The sequence below is a fragment of the Anoplophora glabripennis genome, unplaced genomic scaffold, assembly GCF_000390285.2.
Source record: "Anoplophora glabripennis isolate ALB-LARVAE unplaced genomic scaffold, Agla_2.0 scaffold74, whole genome shotgun sequence".
Classification (NCBI taxonomy): Eukaryota; Metazoa; Arthropoda; class Insecta; order Coleoptera; family Cerambycidae; genus Anoplophora; species Anoplophora glabripennis.
In genome coordinates, this window is record NW_019416212.1 from 608,049 (window position 1) to 621,717 (window position 13,669).

Consider the following 13,669-nt stretch of genomic DNA (forward strand, 5'->3'; position numbering starts at 1 on the left):
ACCTTTTTTCCTCTTCAATATTCCTCCAAAATGCATAGTTTCCAAGATATAAGTAAAAAACTCAGATAAAATTGGTATTTTTTAAAAAATTTTAAACATTTTTGCAATTTTGAAAATGTGCCGTACCTCGCCCAGATCTAGGGATCCACACTGTTATTATGTGAGTTGTACTGAAGGTAATCCAGAAAAAATTTGCTTGCCCCCTATCACATCCACTTCAAAACAGATCCGCCCCTGTCTAGAGGGTCTTTGCAGATTGAAAAAGATGCAGGGTCTGCTATTCGCGTCTTACGATTTCCGTTCATCTGAATTTGCTGGTTTAAATATATTATATTTTATAACAGCCATATTATTTTAGAGAAGTCATTTACTGCTTTTATTATTATAATTAATTCCTACTATTGTTAAATATAGTCGGGAAACGTTAATTGGTATTTCTATCTAGATCATCTTTTACAATATGTTATAACTGTTCAAAATTTTGTATATCGACTCATGTAGCTCAGCTTCATGTAATTAATATATTAAGATGTAAATTGGGCATTTAAAACACTGGTATTGGATTAATACTTGAACATTTGAACATCGTGTAATCCAAGTAATTGTCGAATAATTTTCCCTGTACATGGATTTTCTTCCAAAATCTTTAAAATTAGTTCATCGGCTGCTACAATACAATAGGCACAAAAAACTTGAGATATATTTTTAATAATACACCACAGTCGTTTACGTAGTGCTTTTGAATATAACAAATTCAAACTTTTTCTCGAAATCTGTAAATATTTTATTACAACTTTTTTATTTATATATCAATTCGAATCTCAGAGTTTTTTAGATCAGTTGTGAATTACTTTGTATAATTAAATGGAAAAACCTCAACGTGAGTCGACACAATTAAATTAAATTTAATTCAACATATTGTCTAAAGAAAACACGTTTAATAGTATTCCTTGAAAATACAGTAATCATTGTGTATTGTTACTAAATTTAACGGTCGGAAATTTTTACCACATAAAATATGATGACTTGTGCACATGCACTTTTTGTACCTAGAAGAATATTGTGTAGACCAAAGGTTTAGAAAATTTTATTACTGTTCCAGGTTTCAGGGAATACTTACAAAATCAATTCAATATTCCGTTACAGACAGACAAACCAAACTTACCAACTTTCTTTAAATAATACTCCCTGTGCATTTTTACATGTATATTCCTATACATATATGTATAGTTTAAAACGAAATTATTATACATATGAATAAAAGTAGCATAAGCCACTATTGGATTAAAAAATGAGAGATTGGCAAATTTTCTATAAAAATGAGAGATAGCCAATAATTATTTTTTGTTTCACTAAATTTAGATAAACCGAATATATAAAATGTCAATTTTAATGCAATAGCGTATATTGTAAACTATATTGATTTAATAACTAAATAGTAAAAATCCTTATAATGTAAAATAAAGCAACAAAAATTTAGCTAACTTAACTACCTATATAAAACAGAACAGCTTTATAAATGTTCTACTGCACCCAATACCGCATGTTGAATGTATGGTTGCCTATCAGTCAGTGACATTGAAACGATTTTCAAATAATAATTCCTAAATAATAATTTCCTTAATATAAAGATGAATTTTTTGTTTTAGGAGACTGAAGAACAAGAAGGTAAGACAGAACTAAAAGTTTGCCACGTCTATACAGTTATATCTACCCTTTTCATAAGCAGTTGTTTCATATTTAACATAAATACTATTTAAACAATCGTGCCTTAGCACCTCCAGCAGCACCTGCCGAAAACCAACCACCCGCAGAAGATCAACCCGCCATAGAAGCTCAACTACCAGCTGAAGGCCAACCACCTACTGAGGGTCAACCACCTGCTGAAGGTCAGCCACCGGCCGAAGGACAGCCTCCCATTGAAGGACAACCACCTGTTGAAGGTCAACCACCCGTTGAGGGTCAACCACCCGCTGAAGGTCAACCTCCTGCAGAAGGTCAACCACCTATTGAAGGACAACCAACTGCAGAGGGACAACCGCCACAGGAAGCACCAGCTGGAGGTAATAAATAGATTACTCCACGGAAAATATTTTGATGATACTATATTATGTACGGGCTAAGTCAACAAGTGAATATGTAATTCGGGGTATCCCATTATTCCTTATAGATGGAGCTAAAACAGTTTCCTGTGAGTAAAGAAGCAGAATTAATTAGTTCTATCCTAAATTGCTTCCTGTAACTTCTAGAGGGCATTAATTGACAAAAAAATGAAAGATGAAAGTTCTCATGTCTTTATAGAAAGACATTTTCAGCGTCAATTTAGTATAAGCGTGTGGACTGATTTTTTTTTCAGTAATTTTCTGCTTGATTCTATTAAATTACCAAATTGTTTCGATGGCACAGCAACTTAGATATCTGCAAAATACTCTGCCGAAACTTTGCATACATTTTTTGAAGATCGCCCAAATAAAAGAAGTTAAAATAATAGCAATCAGATTAATTTTTGTTCCAATTTTGAGACCATTAGTAAAAACCACTAGTTTTAATATAATATACGATATTAAGTATTACATTCCATCATATTCCGATATAATAGTAGTATTTTTCTCTACTAGATCTCCATGGTCTTAGAATTCATCGTCAGACCTTCTAATTAGGCTCCACAGCTCTGACTGTCTGTAGCTCCTTCGCATATTTTCCATTTCAAGATCATTTGACGATTTTTTTTTAAACACCTTGGTTTCTTGCCATCATTTTTGGACCGTATTCTTCATTGTCTTAATAACGTAACTAATGTCGCCGCAAGAGGGTTCGGGCTGAGACTCCTCTAAGTTTCCTGTAACAGCCTATATTAAAAATTCTTTAATGTATAACCCATAAATCTAATAACTGGCAAATATGAAGACAAAACCAATTGCAATAAACTCCTAGAAAAGTAAAACAGTAAGTAAGTATTCCAAAAGACGGCAATACTCATCAAACTCTTGATCATCTCACAGCTCATGATTTGGAAGCATCAGTGATGTCTATCATCATTTTTTCATGAAAAATATAAAAGATGTATATTTTCTTTAGGGCAAGCTGGTGCAGAAGGCCAACCAGCAGCGGAAGGTGCTCCACCGACAGAAGGTACAACAAAGTTAGGGTTTTACATAAGGTGTTGATAAATAAGTGTCCAACTCTGCATCGTCTATATTTCCAAGTAAAACTTACATACCCTGCTGTAGAGACAGTATTTTTCTATTACAAACTGTTCTCTAAAATGTTCGGTCAAATAGTCATTTGTGAATTGTTTGAATAGCTGAATTTTGCATATAAAAGAATTATTGCGAGAATTCATTTATAATTTACCTCACCCCCTTTTTAGGTGCTACGACAGGAGAAGGCGCGCCAGCTCCAACAGAGGGAGCTCCAGCACCTGCAGAAGACGCCCCAGTACCTGCAGAAGGCGCCCCAGCGCCTGCAGAAGGCGCTCCTGCGCCTGCAGAGGGCGCTCCTGCGCCTACAGATGGCGCTGCTCCGCCGGCAGAAGGTGCACCACCAGCAGAGGGTGCGCCCGCCCCTTCCGAAGGTTCTGCACCTCCACCAGAAGGAGCACCGCCGGCAGAAGCCGCACCCGCGGCTGACGCCCTTGCTCCAGTAGACGGCGCCCCAGTTGCGGCTGAAGCAACACCAGCGGCACCCGTAGAAGCTCCACCAGCCGAAGTACCCGCTGCTGAGTCAGCGCCACCGGCAGCAGCGACGGAAGCGGCTCCAGAGCCTGCTCCACCATTAGCGTCACCTCCCATTATCCAAGGTAAATATAAGTATCCTTTGAATATTGAAAATTCATTTGCTGGAATATTTCAATTATTTCGTTATTTGATACTTCGTTATTAGGTTGTTTAAACTAAAAGATTTGAAGAAGAAAATGGTGCACAAATTTTGTCCACGGGTAATGTTTGAGAACTTTTTAATTTTATCTACGATCGTGTGAAAGTGACAGTTTTTTTTATGTAATTTCCAATGAAAAAATTGAGTTTTATATGTGACTATAAGATATAAGCTTTCATTGCCCGATATCAGTTGAAGGAAGTAAAAACATAAGTATTTTATCCATGGTCTTGTTGAATACATTTAAGTAAAAATTAGAACATTTTTAAGTAAACGCAAACTATACAGGATGATCCGAAATTTTGAGATAAAGTCATTGAGTATACTAGAATAAAAAAGAAAAATAGATGGACGAACCATTAACATGTGTAAGATGATATGAAATTTTAAAATCAAATAATTCTTTATGCTAATGTGATATTTATAAAAATCTATATAATTCTACAGATATTTATGAAAGATTCACCATTCACGAAAATTTGTACAATTTAAGATAAAAGTTGTAATACATATCTGTAAATCTATCTATATTGCACTCAAGCAACTTTTAGCAATACTATCAACTAAATCATTGGTGCAATAAGGATTGACGTTTTGCAATTAATTGTATCTTAAATAATCACAAATATCTTCTTTTCAGCTACTGCCTGAATAGAGTGATAAGACAAAGACCTCCTAAAAGATCTGTGTAATTGTTCCAATACTTTTATTATTTTTGTTTTATGTATTTAATTTATTAATTTTAAACTCAACCATTTCATTCAGTTTGAATACTAGTTGTACATGAATTATTTTTAAAAAATAAATGTTTTTTATTGTCTGTTTACTTATTTACCGACTTAACTGCAAGATATGCCTTAAAAAATTATTTCAACGCAACTTGGCTATCTATCATCACCTTATGTGCCTGTCACGTAGTTGCTATAGAATTTTTAAAATCAATAACGGTAATGCTTCTATTCTACTGTCTAGATAACTTCAAATTCGTGAGATAAGGTCTTCATAGTAATGATTTGCAAATTATAATACGTATTTTAGAAATTTCGTAGCAATACCATTTGAGGATATTGTTATTAGCAATTGACAATTAGTAAATATTAACAAAAATGTTTCACATTTGAAGACGTCACTTTTTGCAATATTCTACACGCAATATTGTTATGAAAATTTCATACCTCTATATTGTAGCCAATCAAACAATTATTTTCTTTATTTTTTGAATATTTCGGGGCCTGTGAAAAATTTAAATTAATGAAATAAACCTTTGCGCCAAAAGGATAGTATATAAATATATGAAAATAGTTTTGTTTAACTAAAAATCTCACACATGACACATCAGATACGAAAAAAAAATAAGTAAATGATCTGTTTACTCACCTCTTGTGGCTAATCTTTGAGTAATGATACATACTAGAATTCTCTGCTACGGCATTTAAAATTTCTCACTCTCTGAGTTTAGTCCCATCCAACATTAGTGTATTTGCGTTCAAAGTTGCCATAAATCGAAAATGTTGAACCAATCTTACAAACATTTTGTTATTGTCGGTCGGTTTTCTTGCAACAGCATCGTTTTCTCCTGACAAGTAGTAGCCTCTAACCATATTAACTCTTTCTCGATTCGTATACTTACATGTATTTTTAGAATATCGCACAGGAGCTTAAAAATTAAAACACAAAAATACACTATACCGTTACTAAACACTGAAATAAATAAATAAGGTTTACACTTACACTACACAGACATCTCACAAACACCTTCTCGTAAACCGAAATTGTGATAATTAATGGTGTAATTAAATGATGGTGATAATTAAATAATTCCCATTTCACCGAATTAAAGTAGTATTTTAAGCGTTTACCATCACGTCATATTATACCAGGTGCGAAGATAATTGGCAGTTTAACTGAACAGCGGAGGCTAACCTTCTCAGAGGATCTGATTTTGCTTAAATTTAAACTGCTACGATTTAATTTTGTTGACATTTTGTATTAATTTAATATGTCTAGTACTGACTGACTGCTGAAGTGTCCGAATAAAAAAGTATTAGAAACATACAGGGTGGCCAAATAAAAACGAAACAGAGCCATTTTCAGGAACTGCGTCAAGATTGTAGAAAAACGCTCAGACCCGTCGATTTTATATTAAAGGGGGACATTCTTTGCTGGTATTTTTGACTCCGCCACTTTCACCCCCAAGCAAGGGTAAGCATCACCCCAAAATATTTAAATGGCATTGTGGATTGAGTAATATTTCTTTTAAAAGCTCTTACAATTCTCTTTGCAACAGACTTTAAATTTTATAATTCCGCCCAATACTTAATAAGAATTTTGATTTTAAAGTTGAAACTTATGTACAAACAATTAGTAACGGTAAAAATGTCAGTCATTCGAGTTAAGTACGCCAATGGTATAAATTTAGTATTTCTTGCGTTACATTGGTTTTTGGCGATTTGTTATCACTTTCGTAAAAAAAAACAATTGTAAAAAACAGAAATGAATGCTATACACACACAATGAACGTAAAATTAGTGGATTCCAAATTATTTTCTAGTATTATTTGGAAGCGTTGGTTGGTAGTTTATTTAATTGTGTTTTTGAAAATTAAACACTATGGTTTATTCCATTGCGGAAAGGGTAGATATCATTTCGCTTTACTTTATGAACAATAAATGTGCGAATAGAACAGCTCAGCTATTTAATGAACAACATCAAGATCGACATGTCAGGAGGAAGTATGTTCTAGAGTTAGTAAAAAAATTTCAAGAGACAGGGAACGTAGCCAATAAAAAACGAGAAATTGAAAAACCTATAGTTAATGAAGCTAGTGAAGTTGCAGTTTTGGGACAAGTTCATCTTGATCCTACATTAAGTACGAGGCAGCTGGCATCTGTGTCTGGGATCAATCGAACTAGCATACAAACCATTTTGAAGAAGAATAAATTCCATCCATACAAAATACATTTAGTCCAGGAACTTCATGAGGATGATTATGACCGCCGTTTGCAATTTTGCGAAATAATGAGTGAGCGAGCAGGGAACGATCCACAGTTCCTTTTTAACATCTGTTTTTCTGATGAATGCAGTTTTTTCTTGAACGGGACGGTAAATCGTCACAATTGCCGCTATTGGTCCGATTCAAACCCAAGAGTTTTTCACGAGGTGCATACACAGCAACCGGAAAAATTAAATGTATGGGCTGGAATTTTCGGTGACCGGCTGGTGGGTCCTTTTTTTCTACCTGGTAATTTGACTGGCCAAATGTATTTGCAATTACTGGAAGACGCTATTGACCCTGCCTTGACTGATATTATTGAAAATGTTTCAGAGTATGATGAAGATCATTTGATTTTTCAACAGGACAGTGCTCCTCCTCATTATGCGTTAATTGTTCGTCAGTATTTGGACCAACGTTTTCTACGGAATTGGATTCACCGGACTTATGGCCTCTTGATTTCTTTTTGTGGGGATACCTAAAAAGTAAAATCTATAAAACACAACCAGCGTCGTTGGAAGATTTGTGTCAATGAATCGTCGACGAATGCCGTCGAATCACTCTGGAAATGCTTCGGAATGTACGCGAACGTTTCGAATAAAATCTTTATTCTTGTATGGATGCGGGCGGTCATCAGTTTGAACAATTAATAAACTAAGTAGTAAGTAAGCAACTAAACATAATTTAAATTTTAAAATGTAAATTTTTTCAAAGTATTGGGCCGAATTATAAAATTTAAAGTCTGATGTAAAGAGAAATTGTAAGAGCTTTCAAAAGAAATATTACTCAACCCCCAATGCCATTTAAATATTTTGGGCTGAACGTTTTTCTATAATCTTGCCGCAATTCCTGAAAATGGCTCTGTTTCGTTTTCATTTGGCCACCCTGTATACTCGTACAACATAAAACCGTATTTTGTTTAGAATTCTATATGTTTTTAATATTACTTGCTTTAACTTTCTAAATGGGTCCCTATCTACCTTACATAGTAACAGTGGTACATATAGTTCAGGTCAAGGAAATTCCAAAATGAAACTATTTTCAAACTGTTTTACAAATATTTTATAAATACTGCAGTTTCTGCTTTCGATACTTCAAAATGCAAATATTCTTCATCATTTGTTCACAATTCAATTCACTTTCCAATTCATTCACACTTGAAACTCCATTTTTCTTCTATGTAAACATTTGGAGACAGTTTTCGAAAAAATAGTATTTTTTCGCATTCTCGATTTTTTTTTTCTTGTTGTTGAATACAACAGCGATACTTCACAATATTAAATAAAAAAATAATTATATATTTCCGTTTCTGAATTTTGTTATTTAAACTTTAAGTCAGCATTTTCGATCCTTTCTGGCGGAACAAAAGAAAAACTTTTACTAATTATCAACCTACCCCTGTATGTCCGTGAATTAAAGGCGCGAACAAAGTCGAATTGCGGAATCATGTCAATTGTATGTATACAAACTCACGTGGGCCACACCACGCGGTCCCCCAAAGATAAACGTCAGTGTATTACTCAACACGGCCGCGAGTAGACCGCTTCCTGCGTGTAAAAATTGTATTCATCGCCGCTGTGACATTGAATTCTTTATTTATATTATTTTTATTCATCACTCATCACCCCACGCCTCCATCGATCAGGACAGTTTCAGGATATTATGTTCAAAAATTAGGAAGGAAGAATTCCCCACATTGTCAAAAGGTAAGAACAAGCATTGTTTAAATTATTTTGCATATTGACGTTTGTTTTAACGATGCTTACTTCGATCGAGCAGTGTAGGAACAGAAGAAGGTCGCCCGCCTGTATTTCAGATCCGCAAAATGTTTAGAACATGAAGGAAATTAAAATTCATTCCAATAACGTTCATAAATCCTCATCGAATTAAGTTTAACGCCTTTAAAGTAACGTAAAAATAGCAGAGGTTGCGGTTCCAAAACTGGATTGGTTTCTTGTACGAAAACCGCGTCTGTTTTGTCTCTACCAAGGGCATATGTCAGTGATATCTGAGATCAATAGATAATAACATATTCCCACAACGCCAACTACTACAAATATTCTGATCCAAATTATTTTACCGTTTAAACCAACATGAAGAAAATAACCTCTTCTTGATGAAATAATACGTGTTATTTTTCAAGATAGAACTGCTTACAGAATTTTCTTCTGTCGTTTACTGATGGATGCAATTAACATACTGCATTGAATATACTCAACAGTGTCAGTTTACAAGTATGATGTCATAATTTCAATATTTTATAAGCGAAATGCTAATAATGTTTATCACAGCATAATTGTAAACATTTGCTGTACGAATTTGAAATTCTAAGAAACAAATACACTGTTTTATATGAAAATACGAGTGTATCTTCTCACAGTTTGTTAACAAATAATTTTCAAGAATCCGATTTTACCCAATCCAGATAAAATTAGAATTTCAAAGCAATACATTTGCAACTAATTGTCGAAATATTGTCCAAAATAATTAAAACGAAAAAATTATTGAAGACTCCTAAATATACAAAAAATGTTAAGTACATATTTTCCCAAATAAATCACTTTTAAGATAAACAATTTTTAAATAGATTGATCCCATTCTAATTACGAATGGAATAATGAATACTAAATTACTCCAATTTCCAGAAATGTATTCCCCACACGCTTATGCCCGAGCACATCGTCCTTCCAATTTGCGGATTTATGTTTCAGTTCTAGGGATTTTTGAGTTAAAAAAAGTCAAAACTGTTATTTATGTTTTTAAATACTGCATAAAGGTATCCTCAAATTCTTCTTTAAATTTTTTATTGATTAGAGCTTTTTTATCCCTAATGTAACTGTCTTAAAAATTGTTTGCAGAATCACACGAGTCTCCAAGTGCAATCCATTTCAATAAGTTGTTCATTACGCTATCCATATTGTGCCTTTTGCTTCTTTCGTTATACAGGATACTTGATATCTCTAAACATCCGGCAATACTAACTTCTTAGAAGCAATCAGTGGTGCACCTCCCAATTACCGATGATTTTTGGTACCACAACTCTTGGTTATGATTATTCTAGGAAATTAGTAAGGTCAATCGCAGACTTTCCCAAGTTTCAGAGGCAGTACGTGGAATTATAGAATTCAAATTCTCAAGTCATTGTTGAAATTAATCTTAAATATATCAACTAGAATTTGTCTCTGGCGTTTGATTAACGTTGGTTCAATATTGACTTAATATTAAACTAACAATAAGTACAGCAAAATTTCATTTATCAAATGAAGTTTTATTATAAATATTTGGAGAAGACCAAACAAATCTCCGTGTGTAGACGGTTATATAAACATGAATTATCCAATATTCACATATCAATTTTTATATTTTTATCTGAAAGGTATTATACTAATTTCGTCACTGTTCGATAGATAACGATGTAAATATTAATTTTTATTATACGGTTTATCTACCCAAGCTTATAAAAATGTACGGTGAATTAAAATATGAGTTATTTTTGATTCAAGAAAATTCTAGAAATATTTATGGAGGCAATAAATAATAGATTTCAGATTCCACGGCATAAAATTGCAGTAAATATTTAAGAATTAGAACATCTACCATTTTTATATATTTCTTAGTCATTTAACGGGGTTTTGAATATTGCAAATGAAATAATTCATTAAAATGAGTTGTAGAATTTTTTTCTTAATATAAAAAACTGTATGTCGCAGTAACTCTCTCAAACTGGGACACGTAGGAAAGGTCTTAAATAGATCATGACCCAGTCCCAGTCATAATGCGTCTGCTTTTTTAACCATCCACACCTATTTTATACATCATTTTAATTATGTAGAAGAGCTCTAGTACATAATGTAACAACCACAATTAAAAATACTTCATAATAGCATGATGTAATAGAAAACAGAAACAGGTGTGTTACTTTATAAAAAAGTCTTCAACATAGTCTTTAATTACATTTAACTGCTAGGGCACAGATCATTTTCATTCAATTCAGTAATTCATATATCTACACAAAAATCCAGTTTTCTTACAAATTAGTTCATCATTACATTAAATTATCAGTAAATGATGGTCATCATTAAATTTCTTCTTCTTGAAGAATTCTATTCCGAAAGAATTTCATGTTTCCTGGAGCCTAACAAATAGAGTATAAAGGTCATTTTTCCTTTTAGTGTTATAAGAATGCAAATTGTTTGTAACATAAAGAAGACACCGACACTTTTTTTATAAATATAATAAGTATGACGATACCTACCACGATAGCTAAGAAGACATACGTGGTCTGCTCAGAAAATAACCGAACTTTTTGAATTACCCGCAAATGGAGATATTTAGTGATATGCGATTGGCAGCATTGCTTTGTGCATAACCTCCTCCGTAACCACATGTTCTTGGATTGTTGATATTGTTATTTGAATGCAACGTGTTTAAGTGTTAGGGAAACTGGAGAAACAAGCCTACGGAGATGATGCTTTAGGTCGTACGCAATTGTTTTCACGATTTAAAAGTGGTCATCAGTCAATTGAAGATGATCCTCGACCAGGAATGCTTTCGACTTCAACTGATGATTCTCATGTTCAGAAAGTCAAAGATCTGATGCGTGCAAATCGCCGATTGACTGTCAGAGAAATTGAAGAAGAGGTTAGCATCTCAATTTGATCATGCCATGAAATTTTAACTGAAAAATTCAACATGCATCGACTTGCAGCAAAATTTGGTCCTCGTTTGATGACCTACCAACACAAAGAAAATCATGTGAACGGTTGTCGGCAACTCCTTGACTAATTCAATGACGATGAAACATTCATTCAAAGGATCATAACGGGAGATGACGACATTGAGGCAAAACTTTAATCATCACAATGGATTGGCAAAGGATCTCAACAGGGCGTTTTACAACGGTTACATGAAAAAATCCACAAAAAGAGACTAAAGTTGTGGTGAGACAACTCATGGTTTCTTCACCACGGCAATGCGCCAGCATACTCAGTTTTGTCAATTCGTCAGTTCTGTGTGACACCAAAGCAAATTTGTCAGAGACTTTAAAGGCCATCTCAAATGAAGCTATCCAGGACGGCTTCGCGAAATGGAAACACCTTGGTAAAAGTGTGTGAATAGGAGATGGGAATACCTTGGAGGAGGAGACAAGTATCAATAATGTATAAAATTAATACTAAAGTTTAAAAAATTAAAGTTTGGTTATTTTCTGAATAGACCTCGTATAAACCCTAAGAAACTTGACATAGTCAGGATTACTTACGTCATTCAAGTTTTGAAAACTGAAAATCATTGCTTCAGCCTTGTACATGAGAATGACATTTTCTCATAAATTTACAAATAAAATAGCAAAGAATTCTGTTTTAAAAGATCGTTAAATCTATTTTTATTTTATTTTTTCTTAATCAACTGATTTAACATACTGACAATTCCCATACAAAAACACTGTGTAGGGAAATATAAATTATTATTGTTGCAGGAATGAAATCCTCTACTACTAGAATACAATTCAACAATATACAGGGTGATTCACAAACGGTGACCAAAAATGAAGAATGAAGTATTCTTTGGTGAATTTTAAGGGAGTCTTTCGTATAGTTTTTATCTAAGAGGCTTCGCTAAAAAGATACAGGGTGTTAAACTTAAAAATATATTTTTAATTTTTTTAAAATACTTAATTTAAAAGCTAGTAAGTGAAATAATTTGAAATAAGGCACATGTATTTATGTAAACACTATCCAAAATCTGAGGCCTTTTCCTAAAATTTGGATGTTTTAGATTAAAATTCACAAAATACGAATATGAGTATAATAATGAATACGAGTTTTCATTTTTAGTCACCCTTTGTGAATCACCCTGTATTGTTGTGTATGCAGTTGTTATTAAAATACTTCTTCCAAATTTTTATCCACTATAACATCACAAAATTTTAAGCTAATAGATTTAAATCGAACTGTTGGTATTTGCTCATACAATCATCAATTTCATTATATAAGGCTCTGAAAAGGATATTTTCAATGAAGCTCCACTGCCATAATGACTTATTATACGGAACCAAATAGCGTAAATATCAAAGAGCAACTCCCTCTTTATTACAAGCCAAGGGATGACCTACATAACTTACTAGCTTAATAGTTGCTCATAAATTCTATCGTGCATTTCCTCTACAAGTTCATTTTCATACAAGGTTTTATTCAATAAAAAGTTGATATGTTTAAAAAGCAGGCTGGGTGTAATTAACTCGTTTTTCTATAAATTTCAACAAATATTTTACTTTACATTTACTTATAATAAGCAATAATATCCAAATTACCGACTCAGCTGTATATTCTTTCATCAATGCTACTAAAAACCGTTCAATTTGTTTACACTTATCCATTATTAGACGTTAGTATTTTGTTTATTGCGGCATTTGTTTATTTTTGTTTACGTCGCTATTCATTTCGTATAAGGCAAGGATTACTTGTGAATATGATCAAATTTTAATGCATACTAAAATCGGAAAGACTTTGACCCGCATTAGAGTTTATTATACAGATTCGGAAAGTCCCCATTGTACATCGGCGGATACGAGAGAGCGATAAAAGTCATAGAAGTCCATGCGATAGACAAGGATGGTTATATTGAAGATGTTTCATAATCTGAATAGTCACTTCCACTTCTAACCCGAAACGGGCGGTGACTATTCAGATTATGAAACGTCTTCACTATAGCCATCCTTGTCTATCGCACGGATTTCTTTACTTTACTTTGTCGCTCTCATGTAAAGGCAGATGGACCATGTGGATTTTCCAGCCCTGTATA

General features: G+C 33.3%; 2 protein-coding genes across 2 annotated transcripts in view; one reads left to right on the forward strand and one right to left on the reverse strand.

Annotated features, from left to right (window-relative positions):
* Positions 1-13,669, reverse strand: part of LOC108906130 (facilitated trehalose transporter Tret1) — a 53,751-nt gene that overhangs the window by 32,765 nt on the left and 7,317 nt on the right. The gene's annotated exons all lie outside the window — the stretch shown is intronic.
* The window catches only part of LOC108906131 (CD151 antigen-like), a 31,501-nt gene continuing 26,225 nt past the window's right edge, over positions 8,394-13,669 (forward strand). Inside the window, exon 1 of the mRNA XM_018709299.1 lies at positions 8,394-8,574. The gene's annotated coding sequence lies outside the window, so the exon portion shown is untranslated. The remainder of the gene's footprint in view (positions 8,575-13,669) is intronic.